Consider the following 23,711-nt stretch of genomic DNA (forward strand, 5'->3'; position numbering starts at 1 on the left):
GGAACAGCGTCCATCCCTGATTGTGAGGCACTGTAGTTCTGTTTATACTACTCCCATCAGGCTACTTTCAAAGGTACTCTCTTTTATAGGCCACCTGGCCTTAGGAGACCTTTTTTAACATTGGTGGGAAATCTGTTGGAAAAGGGACTCTGTGCCATTTTTTACACCATACTGGGAGATTTTAACTTCCACTTAGAGGCGCAAGCAGACCCAGATATGGTGACTCTTTTGGATTTTATGAAAACCGTAGATTTTAAACAGCATGTTGTGGGGCCTACTCATACGGCAGCGCACACTCTGGATGGGATCTTCTCCAACAACCCGCAACTTACTTTTACAGGACTGCTACCCCTGGTCTGGTCAGACCATGTGGGAGTTCGCTTTGAGCTAGGTGTTTCCAACCACCATGAGTTGGGTAAACTAACCAAGAAGCAAAGGGTCTCCAGAGCAAGGAATACAATTGACGCCAAAGAGTTAGAAGATCTGCTGAACTCTCCCTTATTCTGTCTGCCTGTAGACATAGAAGAGGCAACTACTCAATATTCCAATTGGCTCAAGGCAGCCGGCAATAAGTTAGCACCCAAAAAGGTCTCAAACTCTAATAGAGCACGGTCCTCCGCCCCGTGGTACTCTCAGTAGCTGAAAGATAAAAAATTGAAGTGCAAATTTTTTGAGAGGAAATGTAGGAGTGGATATAACATCACAGAAAAAGAGGCATATAAACAAAGTTTGGTGGCTCACAAACACCTACTTCTTACAACTAAGAAAAATGTTGTTGTCAACCAAATTAATACTGCCATAAATTCGGCTAAAGAACTCTAAAAAATAGTCACCAGCCAAGCGTACCCTGGCACACTGAGTCAGGGGCTTTGTAATGAAATAGCCAGATTTTTCTGTAGTAAAGTGGAGGATATTTTCACCAATTTAAAGGTCCAATAACAGATGGAACACTGGGTGTCGGGGAGAGATGTAAAGCTCGGTCGAGTCTCTATCCGAGTTTTGAAGAGTTTGAACATTTATCCATCAGGGACATTCATAAATTATTGATGTCAACCAAATCGGTCTCCCCTTATGATCCATGCCCGGAGGCGGTATTACAACTAGCCCCCGAACCCATTGCTATAACGCTTGCCGGCATGATGAACTCGATGTTCAAGGAACTACCTCTACTTAAGAAGCCGAACCTGGACCCGAAGGATCCTAAATAACTTCGGCCAATCTCGCGTATCCCTCTGCCAGCCAAACTGGTAGAGAAAAGCATGAATGCACAACGCAATACGGGTACAGAGAGGGACACAGTATTGAGTCCGCTCTTTTAAAATCTACAGAGGAAATTAGGGCCGTGCTTGACCAGGGAGGCAAAGCTGCAATGATTATGTTGGACCTGTCTGCGGCAATTGAAACGGCCCATCATGAGCTGTTGTTGGACCATTTGTGGTAGTGTGGAATCCAAGGAAAATCATAGGAACTCCTGAAGTACTCCTCTCTGACAGAATGCATACAGTTTCTCTCGGCGCATTCTGCTCTAAACCCTTCTTACTGCACTGCGGAGTTCTGCAGGGTTCTTCACTTAGCCCCACGCTTTTTAATGTCTACGTGTCCTTGCTGGCCCCCCTGATCAAATCCTTTGGATTTGCTCTGACATCGTATGCAGACGACACTCAGATTGTAGTTTCCCTGCTACCTGGGCAAGAGACGGGGACTGCAAAATTATTTCATGACTGCATGGAAGCAGTGGGTAAATGGATGACCCAAACTTGTTTAAAACTCAATTCTAGTAAGACAGAAGTCATTCTGTTTGGCAATGACCCCAAGCTCTGGACCCCAAGTTGGAGACCAGATTCGTTGGGCGTGCTTCTATTCCTACGAGGAAAGTAAAGAACTTGGGCGTCCTGATAGATGGCAAACTCAATTTTGAGGACCAGGTCAATGCAGTTGTCTCGGCTACTACATTTGCTCCTAGAACATGCAAGAAAATCTTGCAGTTTCTACCTAAGGAAAACCAATGTACAATAGTGACAGCATTAACTATGTCGCGGTTGGACTATTGCAACAGACTTTACCTTAACATTCAGAAGCGATCACTGCATAGACTCAAACTTCTACAAAATTCGGCCACCAGATTGCTTAAAGGGACAGCTAAATATGCTTCTGTCTCGGGAGATATCAGAAGTCTTCACTGGCTGCCCGTTAAGAAATGGGTGCACTTCAAATCACTCTGTACGGTTTACAAAAGCTCTTCATGGTACCGGGCCAGAGCATCTGAAGCAGCAGTTTCAGTTGTATGTCCCCAATAGACCTCTTCGCTCTCTGGGAGCAAAATTGGTAACAGTCCCCATCTCTAAAAAAGTAAGGGTGGGCGTAGTTCGCGAAGTAGCGCTACGCAAAGCTACGCGAAGTGCACTTCGCACTACGCGAACTTCACGTAGCACTACGCGAGCTGCGTAGTAGCATGTTCGCACTGTGCAAGATGTGTTTTCAATGATTGTACATTGCGGACAAGCATCCGGCACTGTGCAATCATTGAAAACGGCATCTTGCTCAGTGCGAGCTGTAGTTTTCTGCTGCTCGAGTAGATTATTACTCAAGCTGCAGCTTTCTCAACGCGAACTGGTAGTTTCTCATTGAGAGCGGTCGCGAGCATGCGCAACCACTCACAATGAGAAACCTTACCTCCCTGCGTTGAGAATCTCGCCGGGATGTCATTTTGCTTTCTCGCGGTCGCGAACATGACGTTCAGGACCGCGAACAAGCAAAAAATGAGCGCTGCACTACGCTACGCTGCACTACGCGTGTTCGCACTGTGCTACGTGCAGCTCGCGTAGTGCGAAGTTGCGTAAACTTCGCAAACTCCGCGAGCGTAGCGTAGTGCTTCGCCCAGGGTTATGAAAAAGCCAGCTGGGGAGGTAGGAACTTCTTGGCAGGTGCAGCCATGGCATGGAATACCCTCCCACTGGATCTTAGAAATAGTCCTGATCTACTGACATTCAGGAAAGCCTTAAAAACATGGCTTTTGGCGTTTAATACTGGGCTCCTTATCTAAATCTCTTTGGGTGGCAGGTAGACAGCGCCAGGACCCCTTCGGGTAGCAGTTTGCACTTTAAAAATACTAATAACACAACATAACATTAGTGTTCACAAATAGCTACCAGGACTCAGCATGCCTCAAGTACATTCAACAGCAGCAGGGCCCCTCTAGCCTCCTGTCAACCACTGCACTCCTAAACACTTAAAACCATGGTTAAATTCCTCCAATCCTGCCACACCGTCCATACTCCCCTTTTCATTGCGTCATTATCTGTAAAGAGTAGCCCAAACGAGAAGTGGGAAGGCCAGTAGGTCTCATCTTTGGGTCCTATTGGCTTTGCCAATGGTTGTTAGTTATTCTGTACAACATCCCCAATTTTGTGCACCATGGCTAAAGAAGAAAACAAAAAGCATATAATGCGGCCTGCTGTGTCATTCTGTAAGTATGCGCACTACGCATCCACGCACCTAGAAATTACACATGTGCTTTTTTCTTAATTTACTGATTCGAGTTGCATCGATAATAAAAAGAAAAAATAGCACAAAAAACAATCGTTTTTTTAAGGTGGGTGGGAGATGGGGAGGTAAGACAGAGGGTGGAGGAAAGCAACACAGAGGGCAGCACACAAGCAACACTGACGGGGTGGAAGCTACAAGAAGGGCGGAAGCTACATGGAAGCTGGGCTGGGGTGGAAGCAACACAAAGGGTTTGAGTGGGGTAAAGTGACACGAGAGAGAGAGCAATCAGGAGCATGGGGAGGGGAGAGAGAAGCACATGGCTAAGAGAGTGCAATTCTAGGAGGAGAAGCATACAGGCAAGAAAACAGAATGTGGTGGGGTCAATGCTCTGTGGAATGCGTCATGGAGTGAGGTGGCGGAAAAGCACATGGGTAACACAGCTGCAGAGGGGGGCAAAAGAAGTACATCAGGGAGACCACTGGAAAACACATGCATTCTCATGGAGTGCTACACAAAAATGAAAAGTACTGCCTGAAAAGTGAGAAGAGAAAGGACACGAATAATATGGTCATGATCCACGCTGAGGGACAAACACAACTAGAGGAGTAAAGCCCACATTAGCTAATAAATAGGAAACAAGCAAATGTAAGTGGTAATAAAGTCAACCAATGGTAAGCAATCGGAAGGCTCTAAGCCCAATGGAAGCCGACAATAGGTATTTTCATCAACAGAATTATACCTAAAAATAAAAACATATTAAGCCTGCCATCCCATTACAGGTAACAATAAGCATTGACAAAGCCAATAGGTGTGGCTGCCAACCTTTAGGCTTTGTCAATCCTTCTTTTGTTTTGTCATGTTTTTTGTAAAACCTTATTGTTGGGGAGCAGGTAGGCCAGTGACAATCTAAAAAATATCAGATTGAAGCAAATATATTTTTTGGTTTAGAAAGGCATACTTTGCCATAGTAGTCCCTGTCACTGAAGGGAACTACATTCTCTGTGAATGTGTTCCTTCACAGTGAAGTTAGCAAATAGCAAAGTGGGTGGGTCCATTGTCCCAGTCTGTATGAGTGGAAGACAGTTGTGAATGACACAGTGACAGACCAATGGAAGAAGTGGGTCAATGTATGCCCCTCTAAGTAAGAATATATAGATATATATATATGCACCATGGTGCAACATGGCACAGCAATCAGTTTAGTTGGTCCAGGTTCTTCCTATGTCCAAAAATGCTTCATGATTTCACATATATTGTAAGGGCCTCCTTAGTACAGAGATACAATATTCAAAGAATAAAGGTCTGGTTGGGAAACAGTTCCTTTCTTTGGCAGAGTAAACCACGCTCTCACCTCCACAGACTAAATCCTCCTCAGCAATCTTAATTTTCACCTTGACAACCTCAATGACCACAGCACCTCATCCCTACTGGAAGACCTTGCCATCATCAGACTTGAACAACTGGTCACCTCTCTAACCCACTCAGCAGGACACACGTTCAAGACCATCTTCTACGCAGGCAACAACATCTCTGTCAGCCATACGCCCAGTATACATTTGATCAATCATCACTGCATCCACTTTTCCTTCTCCTAACCCACTGTACAGCACCATGCCCACCGCTACCCTTGCAGAAGCTGGAACAAGGTCACCGAAGACCACCTCACCACCTCCCTCAGCAAAACCCCACCACCGACATAAACAGACACCAACACCTCAGCACACAACCTCCATCTATGGATCTCCAACTGTGCCAACTCACTGGCGTCCCCGGAGAAACCCTCAGGCAAGCAGCCCTCCAAGAAAGCCAGCTGGTTCTCTCCTACTCTCCAAGAGTCCAGGCAGACCTGCAGACGGCTCAAAAAAAGATGGTGGCGCAGCAAGATCTTGACAGACCATGCAGCCTTCAAAACCACTGTCACCGCACACCACCACCTCATCAGAACAACAAAAAAAACTGCAATACAAAAATGCATTAACGCCAACGCACACAACAGCAAAGAACTCCTCACCGTGGCCAAAGAATTCACCAAACCCACCACGGAGACAGCAGAGATCCCCCACCTGTGACATCTGCGACAAACTTGTGCCAACTTCTTCCACCGCAAGATCAAGGAGATCTACGACAGTTGCACAACCCAAGACCCACCCACAACCACCACACCCAATGGTTCCAGACCCCAGCTGACCATGACCAACTGGACCACCCTCACCTCTGACTACACCCTCAGGATCATGAAGAGCATCCACTCCGGAGCCCCCTTGGATCCTTGCCCTCACCAAATCTTCAACAGAGCCGACACCTCAATCGCCCCCGAACTCTGCCGCACCATCAACTGCTCCATTGAGTCTGTCACCTTCCCTGAAGACTGGAAACACACAGAGATCAACCCCCTGCTGAAAAAACCCTCTGCCAATCCAACGGACCTCAAGAACTACAGGCCCATCTCTCTGCTCCCCTTCCCAACCAAAGTAATAGAGAAAGCCATCTACGCCCAACTCTCCAAGTATATCAAAACAACCCACATCCTGGACCTATCCCAATCGGGCTTCAGAAGCAACTGCAGCACTGAGACCACACTTCTTGCTGCTACAGATGACATCCGCACCCTCCTCGACCGAAGCGAAATTGCTACCCTCATCCTCCTAGACCTCTCGACTGCCTTTGACACCATCACCCACCACACTCTCTGCGTAAGATCCACAACTCCGGCATCCACGACAATATCCTAGAATGGATATGCTTCTTCCTCACTAGCCGGAGAGTCAGACTTCCACCGTTCTACTCAAAACCCACAGAGATCAGCTTCAGAGTGCCTCAGGGCTCCTCCCTGAGCCCCACCCTCTTCATCATCTACATGGCCCCGATTGCAACCATCGTCAGAAACCACAGGTTCAACATTGTTTTGTGCAGACGACACCCAGGTGATTCTCTCCCTCAAAGATGACACCACAGCCGCCAGGAGCAACTTCCACAATGGAATGAAAGCAGTTGCGACCTGGATGAAGGATAGATGCCTGAAGCTCATCTCAGACAAGACTGAAGTCCTCATCCAGACCACCACTCCCTCTGCCTGGGACGATTCCTGGTGGCCTGCAGTGCTCGGAACCCACTTCCCCCTCACTCCCACGCTGGGCCGCCTCTAGGGTAGTGTGATCGGTGCCACTGACTTTGAGTTTAAACCCTAATATAGAACAGTTAGTTATTAACTATCAACAAAGAGCTGCATGCAATCTGCAAGGTATAGATTAGAGAGTTATATTTTTCCCCCAGCCTCTCATTCTCCTAATGTTGCATAAAGCATTTGCTTGGGCAGAAATCAATTCTTATTAGTAAAGCCAACCCCCAACCATGGTGTTATGTTTTAAATTCTGAGTATGTACATCACCAGATCAAGCACTCCTAAAACGATACTGTCTACCACAAGGGATGACTTGTGACTCCTACACCTTGTAGTCCTCCGCCTGATGTAACCTCTCCTATACACTGATTTACACACTTTTGATTCATCTTCTCTGTACAATGTGTAAGTCATGTAAAGTGCTCTGACATATTGCAGTGGTATGAGTGGTGCTATAAAACAAAAGAAATGCATGAGAGAGTGGTTAAGGGGACTTGAGGGCCACTGTTAAAGTGTTGTAGTGAGAGTATCCATGGCGGAGGTTGTCATTGGGGGCACCAATAAACATTGCCGCGCTGGGCACTACCAGCGCTAAAGCCAGTCCTGCTCCCACAAACCACACAAGAAACCTCGGCATCATCCTGGACTCCTCGCTCTCAATGAACCACCAAATTAACGCCATCTCATCCTCCTGCTTCCACACGCTCCACTTGCTTTGGAAGAGTCCAGGAAAGCAGTCACCCACGTGCTTGTCAGCAGCAGACTCGACTATGCAACACAATCTATGCCGGCACCAGCCAGATACTCCTAAAGAAACGACAGAACTTCCAAAACACCTCCGCCAGACTTATCCTGAACATCCCCCACTGCAGCCACAAAACATGTCACATGAGAGACTGCCACTGGTACCCAATCAACAAAAGAATCACCTTCAAGCTTCTCACACACGCCTACAAAGCCCTCCACAACTCCGGACATGCATACCTCAACCACCATATCACTTTCTACACACACCCACCAGACAGCTCTGCCCCCCCAACTGGCCCTGGCCACCATGCTACGGCTCTGCAAGACATTGGCCAGAGGAACATCCTTCTCCTACCTTGTTGAGAAAACCTGGAACTCCCTGCCTCTACATCTCAGGCAATCACTGTCCCTGCCTCAATTCATGAATTGCTCCAACCTGCACGTTTTCGGAAAAAGAAAACGTACAATCGGGCCTTCTCTGGGGCCGCACCAAGAATATGGAACTCACTCCCGCCCGCCATTAGAAGAATCCCTTTTCTGGCTTGCTTCAAAAAAGATGCCAAAACCCCCCTAATGGGCAAATTTCTCACCTAAATGTTGACTTCTAATCATCCAGAGATGTTGCTCTACTTCCGTCTAATGCATTCCCCTGGATTACCCAGACACTATCCACCTGGCACCTCTGGGCATTCCACAATGGACCCTGGGACCTTGTTTCTATTATATAGTAAATGTAAAATGTAATTGCCTGTCCTTTTATCCCCTATGTATACAGCACCCCCTCCCCCACTCCAAGTCTTTTGTCTACTACTGCTGATTCCTGTCAAGCGCTCTGATACCCTAACGGGTCAAGTTCGTGCTTGATAGAAACTCTAAATAAATAAATGAAGGACCTCAAGACCTGGCTCTTTGACTGAAATGCATATCCCCCTCCCCCCACTGCATCTTGAGACCCTGTCGGGTGAGTGGTCAGACTTTACAAGAATCCTGATTGATTGATTGACTGTAAGGTCAAATGATGCTGCTTGTCCTTTCTAGCGGTCAGCCCACAGTGAATGTGAACTCTTCAAGTGACATTCAGACACAGTATCCCAGCACACTCACTCTAAAAATGCAAGCATAGTATTCTTTTATAACTGACAATAAACATGGAATGCACATAAGATATCATTTACTCAATCTATCAATCAGGGACTTGTAAAGCGCGGCTATTCACCCATGAGGGTCTCAAGGCACTGGGGGAGGGGGACTGCTGGCCAGACTGTGTGGAGGATCATTTAAAGAGCCAGGTCTTGAAGTCCTTCCTAAATTCGGTCAGCGAGGGGATTGCCAGTGGTGGAGGGACAAGGTAATCCAGATCTTGCCGGCACGGTAGGAGAACGACCTTCCTCTGGTTCTGGTCTTGTGGATCCCGGAGACGGAGGTGAGGGCGAGTTGGGAGGATCAGTGTTGTCTTGCGGGTAAGTGGAATGTGAGGCAGTGGTTGATCAGTACTTGAACAATTAAATTAATTGCAAATTACTTGAGGATTTCACAATGACTGCATGGCACCATGACCTCCCCTGCTTGCTTTATAAGTATTTTCTGGAGAACTTTAAAAACTGCTTCAGGAGGCTAGCAACTGTTCCAAATAAAGGTCAAGATGCAGTATGCTAAAGACATTGTCAAGACCTGCAAAATGTAAATATAATGGGGTGGCCAGAGGCCCTCCTATGTGTACCTTGTTTTGTGGCAGAAATTAAACCGAATTTGATTGAAAGTGACGCATACTCCTACCGCCCCACCTAATAATAGGTTGAAAACTCATGCAAGATCATTTCCAGTAAATGCTGAATGGTACTTCAATGCAAAGATTTATTGAACACTAGTTGTCAATGACTGCTTGGTCAGCATTGAAAATTATAAGTTCCATAGTACTTTGGGGGAGGCGGAAGCTCCCTTAAATAAAGGACAGATGCAAATGTGTTGAGGTGTGTGTGCTGCCAAACCCTCAACACCACTGTCTGGATTATCGCTTCATAGTAAGTCTCTGGCCCAGTTGGAAATTTTTGGAGCAGAGCTAATTAGATTTTTTAAGAACTCAACAGGATGTCGTGGACAACTGATTCAAAGGTAATCAAGTCATGGCCCCACTTCAGCATCGGTACCATCCATGCATACATCCTCCTCCTGCTAATACTATATGACACCATATCATTAAAAAATTCTCTATGTCAATACCATCCTATTTATTAGTCTCTATGTCAATACCCTCCCACTCGTGATTATGAATGTCAAGATCAGCCCATTTTGGCTGAAATGAAAACCATGGCTCTGATGTTCGTGACTTTAATGCAGAAGAGCCTATCGCCAAAATGCATTTTGTAGTACAATAGTTGTACTCAAATAGTACTAATAATTTACTATGAAATAATATTCACAAATCTAAGTGCGAAGGGTTCTGCCTCACCCATCATTTCTGTGCAGAGATCTCCACCCTGACTTAGAAGATCTCTGTACATGTCTACATACGTTTTAGTAGTAAATCTGGGAGGGACTGAGTAGTGGCTGGGAAATGAGGACTACTTACTACTAAATGGGAGGAATAAGGAGGGTAAAACCCCTTCCATGCTTACGTCATCAGGCACAGTGGAGCTGTGCTCATGACGAGCTGGGCTCGTCATAATGGTCGCGTTCCGCCCACACGCAATTGATTCCCCGCCTGTGCGGGAGATTCAATCAGTGGGCGGAGTCGTGACGAACCCAGCTCGTCATGAGCACAGCTCCACTGTGCCCATGACGAGCTGGGCTCGTCACAAGCACTGCTGTGCCGCGGCCCCCCGCTCCGTGAGGGAATTACCCCAGCGGCGAAGGGGTTAAGAGAGGGCTAGGGAGGGGTTTAGGTATTGCACATGCACCCAGCCGCAAGAGTAAATCTATTGCTTTTCACAAACTGCTGTTAGTTACTACAGCCAAATAGGACTGAAAACAGTTGTAAATGTACTCAGGGGCTGGAGTACGTCTAGTGCCATTTAAAAATATGAATTCATCTCATTTAATATTAAACAAATTGGTTGTAAATAAAATATTATTTTCGTTTAAATGTTTTCTGAATTTTTTTAGATGTAAAAATAAACGTAACATTCATATTTATTAAAACAAACATCGCTTTATAATAATCTTATATGTGAGGTTTAATAATTTTTAATATACAATAAAATATATTTTTTGTCTTTAGGTGGTAATTTAGATTTTTAATTTAAAGTTCATTTATGAATGCTGTAACTTTTTTATATTGTTTCACATTTAAAATTAATATATACAATTATTTAACATTCGTATGACATAAAAATATTGTTTCTATTTTTATTTAAATTATTAAACGCTAAACCTTACCCTATTCTTTACCATCGGCAGATCTCTGCCTTGATTGCGTAGGTCTCCGTCAAGTGAGCAGAGCATCAAATATGGTGATAAAGTAATTGTATGGTTACATTTGATGTCTTTTACTGACTCTACCCCCTATTTTAGGAGGTGGGACATGTAAGTCCACCCTTTGAATAACTCTAAACTTGCAAAGGCCCAAAAGCAGTAAAGTTACTCAAAAGTGTAAATGTATTTGCAGTAAGTTTACATGTATAAATGGACCTTTGTGAATAGGCCTCTATGCTGCTCTGCTCTAAGTAGTGCCTCCATTCAACTGCAACTGCAATTTTTGCTCCCTCACACAAATATGTGTGATCAGTTCAGATTCAGAGCAAAAACCTTATAAAACCCCTTTCATGTATTAAATATCCTTATTTATTTCTTCAACAAAACCTGATTGGCTGATAGAAGGGTACCGTAAGTTTATTCTGCATAACTATTTACTGAATGGAAACAATCTATGGAAGGGAAGTATTCAAGAGCATCTTGTACAGGACGTAAGCACGAGGTGATGAAACGAGAAAGCACTTACAATCAAAAGAGGCAGTAAGAACCGCAGATAAAAACAATAGAATGCTTCCCCCGCCAGAAAAGCTGCTGATTGGCTTAAAGCTGTTGAGTTGAATGCAGATAAGATGTAATGTCTATCAAAGTAACTACTGTCTGCAATGAATGTTTGCAGAGGAGCCTTAAAAAATAGGACATATGCATTCAAGTTTCTTTCTGATGCAGTGATATATTTTCAGGTGAAACAGCTTTTCTCCTGTGAAATATAAATGAAAACAATAATTTAATAATGTTGTGAATCTGTACATGCTTTGTTCCCCCGTCCATTCTGTTTTCTTTCTTCCTCTTTCCCTCTAAATGCCGATGTAACGTCACAACATTTGTCTTGCTTCTATTACCTTTTGTATCATTATTCCCTTTACTATATTATCCTTTTCTTATGTTGTTCTAGCTTATTACATAATGTTTTCTTATATTGTACATGCTTTTCTACATAAGCTGTGTTGTTTTGCTATGAGTCTTGTAAAATGTTGCTGTTAAATGAGCTGTCAGGCCCTTGATAATATATTTAAACATGCATTGGGAAAGCCAAGAGGTCTCGCCTGTGGTACCCAATGCTTTGCCAATTATGCCAATGGTTTTTAGCAGTGATGCACATCATCCCTAATACTGTGCACCATGGCTAAAGAAGAATGAAAAAAGCCTCAGGCGGAGCCATCTGCGTCATTTTGTAGGTGTGTGCACACTGCAAGCATGTGCCTACTAAATAAGGTAGGTGTTTTTCTCTGTTTGTTAACCGATTCAAGTTGTACAATGAATAAAAAGGGAAAACAGAGTTTTCCATGCAAGTAAGTACCACACAGAAGTTGTATACCCATTATAGGTTTAAACCTTTCGCATGCAGTTCTTTATGACAAAGGTGTTTATTTTAAAATAACATAATTTGTTAAGCTGTTTAAAAAAGAAAGGGGTAAAGGTACAGGTAGACTTAAAGGGTGGTAAAATTGAATTTAGAGTTTTGGGTGGGCAGAGGTAAAGGGGGTAAGGGTAATTTTAGAGTTTAGCGGGGCATACAGATAAAGGGAGGTAAGGAAGACTTTAGAGTTTAGGGGTGAGCAGAGGTAAAGGGACGTTAGTGCAATTTTAGTATTCTGGGGAGAGTAAAAGTAAAAGGAAGTAAGGGTGATTTTAGAGTTTAGGGGTGGATAGAGGTAAAGGGAGGTTAAGGGTTATATCAACGGTGGGTTATGTGCATATACACAAACACATGCACACAGATATATATGTGTACATATATGCATATACAAATATATAAATACTCTCACAGCACTCATCTGGGTCTGGAGGTGACATGCACGTGGCCCAGGGGTCTCTTATGGCTGTCCTAGAATAAGGAATGAAATAGCAACAGCTGTGTCATCAACACTCTCGCAGTTTCAGCCTATGGAGCTGATCTACCACCTTGTTCTTCTTCTATTAGCTACTCATTGTCCAGTCATTCATACATGACATCCCACATCAGACAGGGCCTTCTAGCCACTCTCTGCAGTCCACATGCTGCTGCCACATTTCATACAGACCCACTCCTTAAACCTGTCATTAAAACAAACAAATGACAGCCGTGAGTCCAAATGTGATGTTTCATGTGCCTTTGAATCCGTAATTTCACGGCTCTGAGCAGTACACTAGAGTCCGTGTTTATAGAAGGAAATAAACGTATCTGAAACGCAGTGTCCTTTTAAAAATACCTAACATTTACTGCCCTGCCCCACTAATGTGTTGAATGACGTTAAGGAGCAAGGAAACCCCAGATTATAATAATAATCCACATTTGTAAAGTACGAACAATCACCTGTAAGGGTCTTCAGGCGCTGGTAGCCGTCGGGAAGATTAAGCAAGCTATTGCCCAGAGTCACATGGTGCTGGGCTAATCTGCTGCTGGCGCCGGGAATCGAACCATGATCCCCAGCTTCCAGCGTCAGTCGCTCTGGCCGTGGCGCCACACCCCTCCCCTTTGTGCTCCATTGTATGGTGTATCACTGTATGAACACCATCTGTAGGGAACACTCTTGCTCTTAAAATTGTGAATTCACAGGGTGCAGAAAGGACATTGGTAATAGGCAACATCTGCAACCACGTCTGACTTCTGGGTTTGATAAGATCATATATTACATTCCAGGCTCAGAAGGGAGGTCCACAGAAGCACACAGTGCTTGAAAGCAGCCCGGAGAGAGTGGGAGGGGGGTGGAGATGCTGAAGAGATACATTCAAGGGAGACATAATAAAACATATGTACTCCTTTGGAGTGCTTCACGAAAAAGAAAATAAGAGTTCCAGAAAAGAAAGCACTTGTGGAAGAATAGAAGGAAGTGGTAAACAGTCTATGCTCCAAGGGAGGGACAAAGATATGCTGGACGAGTTACAACAAATAAAGCCAGTAAAAAATAAAAGCCAACAAATGTAAATGCCACTTACCCTCCACTGAGAATTCCGGGATTTCTGAGCCACTGTTCCCTGGATCTTACAGCAGCGTCTACATTCACTCGGATAGTAGGAATGGGGGAGAGGAAAAATATACATCCATCCATGGAATAGTGCAAAGATGTTGGGGCCATGGGATAATTGTGGACTTCAGGCTTCCCTTACCCTTTTTGAGATAAGTGATGCAGAGATCCCCTGGGTGCTTTTAGGGCGGCCTGTATTTTGTTGCCACAACAGTCAGTGTAATAGAGCACAGATGTTTTCCATGGAAACTCCACTTGACTTGGCATTGGCTTTTATCCCTTATTCAAACTTTTTCATTCATATACCATCTCACCTTCTTTCCTCTTAAAGAAGACCATTCTAACTGCCTTGTACTCTTTCCCTCTTTCTATTTCCCTGTCTCATTCTACAGCTTTCTTGAGGCCTATTTGCAAGTTCCGCTGGAGTGATAGTTAATATTTATCACACCTGATAAAAACTGACACCCTATAGAAGGGATTTTTTGGGTACAAAAACGGCGCCTTTTCCAAGTTTTTTCTCAGTGATGTGGTATAGCATGTGGATTTTGGTGCTACTGCACCAAAATCCACATCCCTCCGTAATTACTGGGCCTTTTTCACTGTTGTGAGTCCGGCAGGTTACATCTGTCAATATTTACTGGAGGATGCAAAGTTTATGCACCCTGATAACTACCAGGTGTGATAAACATCATACAACTCGTAATTCTGACTTCTCACAAGGGTTAATGAAGACGTTGGAATTTTCTGGGAATTTGTATTCACAGTACTCTCGATTTACAAAAATGTGATAGTCTATATCCATGGGCTTACAAAAAGATTTTGGGTAAATGTACATATTTTTCTAAATTTCCAGGCAATGCATCAGACACCAAACATGACATTTCTACCTGCTCCAAAACAAACATTATCAATTAGTAAATGTAATAATGTAAATGTAAAACACACGTAGAAAGGTTGGATTGTTGTGTAGTTCTGGAACACCAGTGATAGAATCCTAGTCAGTGTAACAAGCAGGCAACCCTATATTAACCTGTGCTCATCCTCTGGTAGCTTGGCCTAGAGCACTCTGGCTTAACTTAGAGGCAATGTGTAAAGGGTTTGTGAAACACTTCACACAGTCACATAGTGAAAAACCACACAAAAAGGTTCACCAGGTTACAAAAATAGCTCTTCATTTAATCAATAAAACAAGACCGAAACGACGAAAATCCAATAAGTAGAACTTGAGATATTAATTTTTAAATAATAAACTCTAAAATAATGCCTAGAAGCAAAAAGCGGTTCCTTAGGATATATGGTTGCGCAGGCCGAGACTAAGTCAAAAGTTCAGGCCGACCACAATGGAGCGCAGGCTGGATATAGAGACCCAGTGAGGCTCATGTAACAAAAGTCCCTTTATCCTGGCTGAGTCAACGTTGAAGATGTGGGGTGTAGCCGAAACCATGCGTCAGTGTCATTCCACGCAGTGGAGGTGATGTGCTGGTCCTGATCTGCGCAGCAGCTGTGATGCATCAGCTCCGATGAGCAAAGAGCTGTGAGGCCTAGATTAATCATCATTGCTGAGGATCTTGTCGATGGGGGTGTGAAGACCATACACGGGTAAGAGCATTGTGCAGGGATGGGTCCGAGGCAGTGTTCGGGACAAATCCACGCAGCAGAGGTGATCAGTCAGTTCAGCTCCACGCAACAGGGGTGATGTGCCGGTTCCAGTCTAACCAATGGCAGTAATGCACCAGTTTGACTGGGGATGCATCAGCTTTGCTGGAGCAATCACCTTTGGCCCACTTCCAAGGGTCCGGGACTGGGGTGGCCCCATTTGACAGGACAGATTCACAGATGGCAGAGTCAAAGTGCATAAATAGGTAGGTTGGAAGTCTTCTATGTCCCTGAGACTTCAGATAAGGAGGTCAGCCAGCTGGCCCTTGTAGTAGCTCTTGGTTCAAGTGATGCAGGTCCAGTCCTTCTCAAGCAGGCAGAGGAATAGAAGGCAGCAGGGCTGCACAGCAAGACAGGAGTTCAGTAAAGCTCAAGTCCAGCAGAGTGGCAGTCCTTCTTCTGGCAGACTCTTTACAGGTCCAGAAGTGTACTGAAGTCATGGTGTCAGAGGTCCTGCACTTATACCCAGTTGGGCCTTTGAATTTCAGGAGTCTTCAAAAAGATGGTTTTGCAATGCACAGACGTCCTCCTTTCCAGCCCTGGCTCCTAATTCAGTACCGGGGATTATGCAGCACTTTGCGTGTGGAAAGGACACATCTAATTCATGAGTAAGTGGGGTTGTGCCCAGCTCCTCACTCCCATCCTGCCAGGATGGCCTATAAAGTCACACCTAAGCTCCCACTGTGTGTGGGACTACCTAGGGGGAATTCAAAAAGCCCAGCCCTTATCTAATCAGAGACATGTGGTCAGCGACAGGCATCAGGCACCAAACGGCCTAAGTAAGAAAATGCTCACTTTCTAAAAGTGGCATTTTCAGAATTGTAGAATTGTAATTTAAAAGTCGACATCACCATAAGTTAGGAATTTAATTTAGGATTTCAGAGACACCAGACCCGAAGGTTCTAACTCTTCCCAAATGGAAATTACGCTTATGAATGGAAGAGTTTTTTCACAACCAGGACATGTCAAACTTAAAAGTACATGTCCTACTTTTTAAATACATAGCACCCTGCCCTCTGGGTCATTCTGAGTCTACCCTAAGGGTGACTTATATGAATTAAAATGGTAGGTTTGGGCCTGGTAAAAGTTTTATTTTGCCATGTTGAAATAGCAGTTTAAGCTGCCGACGGAGATCCTGCATGGTCAGAGGGCTACTGAAGTGGAAGGCACAAGCAGTGTTTCAGGCTCACTAGTAGCATTCGCTTTACAGGCCTTGAGGACATGTAGTCCACTTTAGTAGGGGGTTATTAGTAAATTAAATATGCCAAATGAGTATGAGCCAATATTACCATGTTTATAGGAGAAAGCACATGTACTTTAGCACTGGTTAGCAGTGGTAAAGTGCTCAGAGTCCTAACCCCAACAGAAACAAGGTCAGAAAAAGTGGAGGAGGAAGGCAGAACATTTTGGGTGACTCTGCAAAGAGGGTCATTTTCCAACAACTGGTTATCTTATGTCACGTTTGTGATGAGGAAAGAGTCTCTTCCTATAGATGATGTTTTCTTGGAGTGTGTTTTATTCTTCCTACAAGAATATCTTTGAACAATATTTAGTCAAGTGACCACCTTAAACCTTCACACCTTTGCAGCACAATCCTTGTGTTTTCACAAATTTTATTTGCTTCAGGACAAGAGTGTAAGAGTGCATCATGGAATATACTATTGGATTTTCATTTCTTCTACGATACATTTCTTTGAGAGACTCACAGACATTCTTTTCTATAAGGAGTTTCTTCCTGGGGGCAATCTCTACATTAAGGAAAATTGGAGAAGGGTTCTTTCTCTGTTGACATCTATCTTTAATGTTCTACAATGACAGATTTGTAAATCATAACTTTCTTCAAAGACTTACTTCATCCTTTACTAGAGATGAAGAAATTTCCTTCCCAAACTCAATGTCAATTAAGCTTTGAAGTCAAGATTTTTGTTTCACCCACTAAAAGAGCTAGGACGATTATTTTGGTTTTTTCTCAGATAAATATTAGTGATAATATGAAATAATGTCCTTTTACTTACCGATAATCTTAATTACTCCGGGTCCCGTTGTCAACGTCCCCTTCATATTAACAACTGAAATAATCTATCTCACAAACAGAAAAAAGTACGAAGGAATGCAGGTACCACCCCTCCCCCTCCCACTATGAGTACATAACCTTACCCATCCCAGCATTCCTCCTGAACCACCAAGCCCCAGATGAGGGCCTGCAAGTCCAGGAGGGAGGGAGGGATGCTATAAAGAGGACGAGGACAACAGGACCTGGAGTAATGAAGATTACCAGTAAGTAAAACGACATTGCCCCCAGGTCCCTCCTGTCCTCGTCCCCTTCATATTAACAAGTGAAAATACCTAAACAGTAACCGGCCATCAGCCCGTAACAAACCACCAGGACACAGACCAAACAGCCAACCCAGTGATTTATTAAAACAAGGAACAGAAAAAAGGGAAGTCAGGAGCACACAGCCTGAAGAACCACCAGACCAAAATTAGCATCATCCACCAGAACATTCTGAACGCGATAATGCCCAGAAGCCCATGTGGCTGCCCTACAGATCTCAGACAGAGACTCCCCATGGACCTCAGCCCAAGAGGCCGCCATCCCATGAGTAGAACGCACCTGAACCCCAGCCGGAGGAGGGGAGCCCAAAAGGAAGTAGGCCAACAGGATAACCTGCTTCAGCCAGCGACCAATGGAAGAAGAAGAAGCCCTGCACACCCAAGAGGAAATGCCAAAAGAAACAAACAGGGAGTCAGACTCCCGAAAAGGATGAGTATGGTCCACATAGATCCACAATGTCCGGCAAACATCCAACTAATCCCAAAGAAGATAATCACCCTCCGCCTGCTACGCACACAATGCAGGCAGTATCAGTTCTTGGTAGCGATGGAATTGAGAAGGAACTTTGGAAAGAAAGGAAGAATCCAAAGGCAGGACCACCCCATTGTCAGAAAAGGACAGAAAAGGCTCCCAAGCCATCAAAGCTCCCAACTCCCCAAGGCTCCTGGCTGAAGTAATAGCCACCAAAAAAACAACTTTGAAAGTAACAAACTTCAGATCAACGTCCTCCAAAGGTTCAAAAGGAGCAGCCACCAAACTCTCAACACCAAAGGTGATGGAGCAAGGATTCGCACGTAAAGCGACTTGCTCTTATTCAAGAACCTCGCCTAACTTGTAATAATATTAAATTCAAACTGTCCGTCATTTATGTCGCCTTTTTCCCCAACACGCGGGTGTCTCTAGGAGGCTTGCCTATGTGTTTTTCCTTAATAACAAAGCTTGCACTACTGAATGGCCGCTTCGCAGAAAAACCAGTCTGCGCATGCGTCGGTCATACCCACGTGATGTGACGCACTCGCATTTTGGAGGGATTTTGTTGCTCATGCGCATTGTTGCTAAAATGGCCGCTTGTCTTTAACCATGCCCTCTGCTTGCTCAAGCTGCTTTTCGCATATCTATCTTTTTCGCACTAACCTTAATGCTATAGATATTATAAAGTAAGGGGTGCAGAGAAGCATTACCTGGTATACAGTGTATTCATTTTGTCTGTATTTCTAATTTGTTTTCGCTTACTTTTCATGTATTACGCATCCATGGGCTGGGGTCGGGAGATGGAATCCATTTTGAAGCCTGTAAAATCCCCGCACACGTGATGAGGGAAAAACCCAACTGCGCAGAAGCAAAACTCAGCCAGCTGGCTCCTGAAGCAAGATGCGCCTGGGAACCTACCTAGGCCATGGGAGAAGATGCTGATATCTACCTAACTTGTGATACATTGTTTCTATATGCTGTACACTCTCATTGTTTTCCATATTCCTATGCCTGGGAACGTAAACGCAAGGGGCGGGTATGAAAAATTAAATATTCATTGTGGGAACACAGAATTATAGGTGGTAACCATGACATAACCACCTTTCCTGACCAATCATAAGTTGAGAACTTGTCACTTGCAACATTTGTGGGTGGTCTAGGTGTCCCAAAAGAGTATAACTAGTCTAGTTTAGCTTAGAGAAATTGTCCGACTTGTCCGAGTAGCAGACCTGTCACTGACCCTACGAACTCTATAGGTGATTGATACAGAGCGCTGCGGAGCACCCTGTCCACACTTTCCACAAACTCCAAGGGGTGGAAATAGTCTTAAGTGCTGGCGAAGCACTTTGCTGGGAAATTCGAAAAACCCAATCGGGGTTACTGGCGGATTCTGTGCAGAAGAGGGGGTAACGCAGGCGTTGCATCCGAGGCTGCAGGTGTTGGTCGTGCCCTTTGGTGAGCCCAGTCCTGACCCAAATCCTGAGGGGTATCCTGTCCTGACTGTCCGTGAGCTGTACCTGCTCACCTTCTGGTATTCCTGAATCCTTGAGGGTCCTTGTCCCCAAACTTGTCCCAACTGACCCGTGGCCAGGGTTAGTCTTCATTTCCGTCCTAGGTAAATATTTTATGTGGGTGTCCGTCTGACTATACTCTTACTTTTCCTCTTCTTAATAAAGCACTCTTGCCTGTGATATTGCCCTACCACCTTTAAAGTGATTTATATGCAGTTGTTTATTAGTGATGTTCCACTTCTCTCCCTACCTGTAGGATATTATTAAATTGTCATATTATGTTAGTGTGTTCCATTTTCCCTTCCCTTTAGTATGTTTGCAGTGAACTTAGTAAGAATAGCATAAAGTTTAAGAATAAGTGCACATGATAGGTCCTTCTCACGTCCCCTGCTTTAGTTCAAGCCTGTGCTGAATAGCATGTTCCGTAATACTCATACTCTGTAGTGTTCCCTAAATACCCTAATGGTACTTGCCCTAATCCATAGTTACATTGTGGCTTTAATCCTACTCATTGATGTACTGATTTGTATCTGCCTCATTATCCTGGCATACTCATTTTAAACTTCTTCATATAAAACTTTGAAAACCCATCAGGTGTCTGTGGTCATTATACCTTATCGAGTTTGGATAATTGTACTAAGTGTATAAAAGTTCTACTCCTTGTTAGGAATCTTGTTGCCTGTCCACTGCTAGCTCCTGATCCCGCAGGAGTAATGTGCCTGTGGTAAGTCAGGTACATGAATAGTAAGTGGTGTGAGAGTCACCCCCCGAATTACTCATAGTAGCGTGTGAAAAATCACCCGGTTCACGCAAACACTGTCATCTGTATGCACGCCAGGGCCCAGTGCGTGGAAATTTGGTAAACCATGACCCGGGTGAACTGCGCGCTCTATCAGTAATTTTCTGGTAGCAGTAGTATGGTTAGGACTAGTTAAGATAGGTAGACAAGATAGTTAAATAAATAAACCGTGAAAATAAAATGTGCTGCTAAAAATTTTATATTTGATTGCATTGCTTCAAATATTGCGCAAATGTTTTAAAGGATTTTTATATATATGTAAATGATTTTTGCATTGCTGCTATAAGTATTATATGTAATATTAACAAAATTGTCTGTGAGCGTTCAGTGTAGTCCGAATCCCCGGGGAAGTCTATAGCTAACGGTGAGCAGAATCCGGTTAGCTGATGAGGTCGCATGTCGTGAGTTATTAGTGCATGGTTAGGAAGGACCGGAAGCACTAATTAGGATCTTTTTGTATCTGAATAAATGATAGCCACGAGTCCTTTAATAAAACTTCCATTGTGATATCACCTAGTAAGGGGTACATACGGAAGGAGTAATAGGATCTCCGAGGCTTGACTGATAAGCAAGGTAGTCCGCTGGTGAAAACCTGACTTAGTATATATCCCGGAAAGAAGTGGATGAGTCAGAGGAGTAGCAGGTTCTATATTGCTCGTGTGGGAGGTTAGACAGAGAAGTCTATCCGGAGTGAATGAAAAGTAGACAGAAGTGGTTTACTTGTAGTGAGAGAAATTTTTTCTTTCTATTTAGAACACTCAGACACTGCGGCGAACGTTGTATATTGTTAACTAAAATTTGCACTCGCACTTTAGGAAAAATTCAAAGTTTCCGTTACCTTGTGAAAGAGGGAGTCAGTCGGAAGACTGCCCTGACGTCACTCCGTGCCGCGCTGGTATTGGTCGAGACAGCGGGCGTGTAGTGAAGCTGAAATTGTAAGGGAGGGGTGAGTGCCGGAGCGTGATACTTCGTCTCGCGAAAGGCCGCGCACCCATTGGACAAGGGCTTTTGTAATCACTGTGTTGATTGGCTGTCGCGAAATAAAAGTCGCGCTAGCATTGGAAGCACAACGATAAACAAAATTAATCAACAGGAGCTTGAGAGGGGTTTGGAGAGGTGTATGTGGTATCCTGAGTTCCTACCTAATCCACAGAACTTAGGCTTCTATAAGGAACAGATTCTACGAGGTAGACCGCGCATAATGTACGGAGTAAAAAGAAAAATGTCCTTTTCCGATAAAATAAAGAATTTTTTTAAGACAGACAAGCCCATTAGAACGAGGGAAGGGGTGATCATTCCCCCGCCAAATACTCCTGCCTCCTTCATGATGTTTGAAAAAGGGTATCATACCTGTGTGTGGTTAGAAAACTGGGTAAAGTACACTGCAGATGACGGAGTTCTAGCATTTCCTATTGATGGTACTTTTAATGGTAGGATCCTGTTTAACTTAAGAACCCGAATGAATGAATTACATCCCAGACCCAGATTAACCCAGTACGAAGCACTAGAAGAATGGGAAATTGAGGCTCTGGAAAGAGATAGACCCCGGATGGACAAGGGAGTAAGCAAATGGTATCCAAGGGTCCAAAGAGAAACCAAAGAGCAGAAAATGAAACAGTGGAGACAGAATATGATGGTTGAGGGGTTGTTTCCAATGATGGGGGTACCCGAACAAGAGAAAGGGAAATGTACTGAGAAAACCCTCCACCTAATGACCGTGGGGGACTCAGAAGATGAACACCTAGAGGATTTGTTGATGAAAAACCCCCCTCCCTACGTTGCAGAATCAGAACCTATGAGTCCACCAAACCCGTTCGCAAAATATCCCAGGTATCGAAGAGCCAGTGAGACAGACGCAACTAGCACTGAAAGTAAAGCCAATGATGGTGATGGGTTTTGCAGACCTAGTACCGCGATTCCAAATTATCGCCCTTTTGGGGAAGACCGACCAAGTTTGGTCCTTCCGACTGCCCCGAATATCTATCCTCCCTTGGTACCCCAAGTGATGCATGACAATTCTTCAGAAAGGGTTTTGCGAGAGCGAGAAAGGGAAGCCCTGAACAAACAGCGAATTGAACTGATTCAGACCATAGCTCAGATAAATCCCAGTCCGGATTCACTGACTATCCCAGTGACTATTGGTCCCGCCATACCCCTTTATGGGGATAGACTGGCTAGTCCAAGAACTCCAATCATAACTCCAATTATACCTACCCCTAGTATTCCTCCCCCAAGAAAAGAACCGCTCATAGTTGATGATGAAGAAAGTGAATGTGAGTCAGTAATTTCTTTAATGGATCTGCCTATCAGAGAACCTGGAACCAGTGTACCTAGGGCAAGACATCAGGCTAGGACAAAAGAGGTCCTGATTGGAACCACTTCAGGGGTCAGGAGTGCCACTGTAGTTACTCCAGAAGAATTGGATAGATGGACCAAAGAATTAGAAAGGGACACCCCAAAAGAGACACCTCAACCCAAACCTTTAGAAATCTATAGGCTCAGGATTGAAATAGAGGAGCTAATGGCTGGTAATATAGGATTGGACCGGTTAAACTCCTTTAATGAAGAAGAGTTACTATTTATCAGTAAAAACCTTACTCGAAACACTAGATTGCTCCATGAGAGATTAATGGATACTGCTGCTGACATGGGAATTGATATTAGTCGCTCCAAAGTCCTTCAGAAACCTTACAGAGCAGATTTCTCCGACAAAGATTTAGAAAACATGAATGTGTCAGGGAAACAAACCCAAATAAAAGAATTACTGAAAATTCTACAAAAATGGGGGGATGTAGACAAATGGAAAACCCGATGGGCAAAGAAAAAGGAAGATAGTGGGACTAAACCCCTAACTTCAGAATACGTGCTGAAAGAAGTAAGTCCAGCAGAAAAATTGTGTCCCATGAGGGAGGTCCCTGGGGGAAAATATGTCCATGTCCCTTGGTCCCGACAAGACATTGTGTCATTTACTAATGACTTTCCAAAATTACGGGAAAAACCAGTTGATTGGTACAGACAGGTCGAACGCTTCATAAAGGTTCAGAAATGTCTTCTGAAAGACCTGGAACTCCCTCCCGACCGACCTGCGCCTGACCCAAGACCACCTCTCCTTCAGGAAGAAGCTGAAGACCTGGCTGTTCGAGCAGTAGCGGCACCCCCCCCCCCCCCA

Source organism: Lissotriton vulgaris, chromosome 6 (genome assembly GCF_964263255.1).
Source record: "Lissotriton vulgaris chromosome 6, aLisVul1.2, whole genome shotgun sequence".
NCBI lineage: Eukaryota > Metazoa > Chordata > Amphibia > Caudata > Salamandridae > Lissotriton > Lissotriton vulgaris.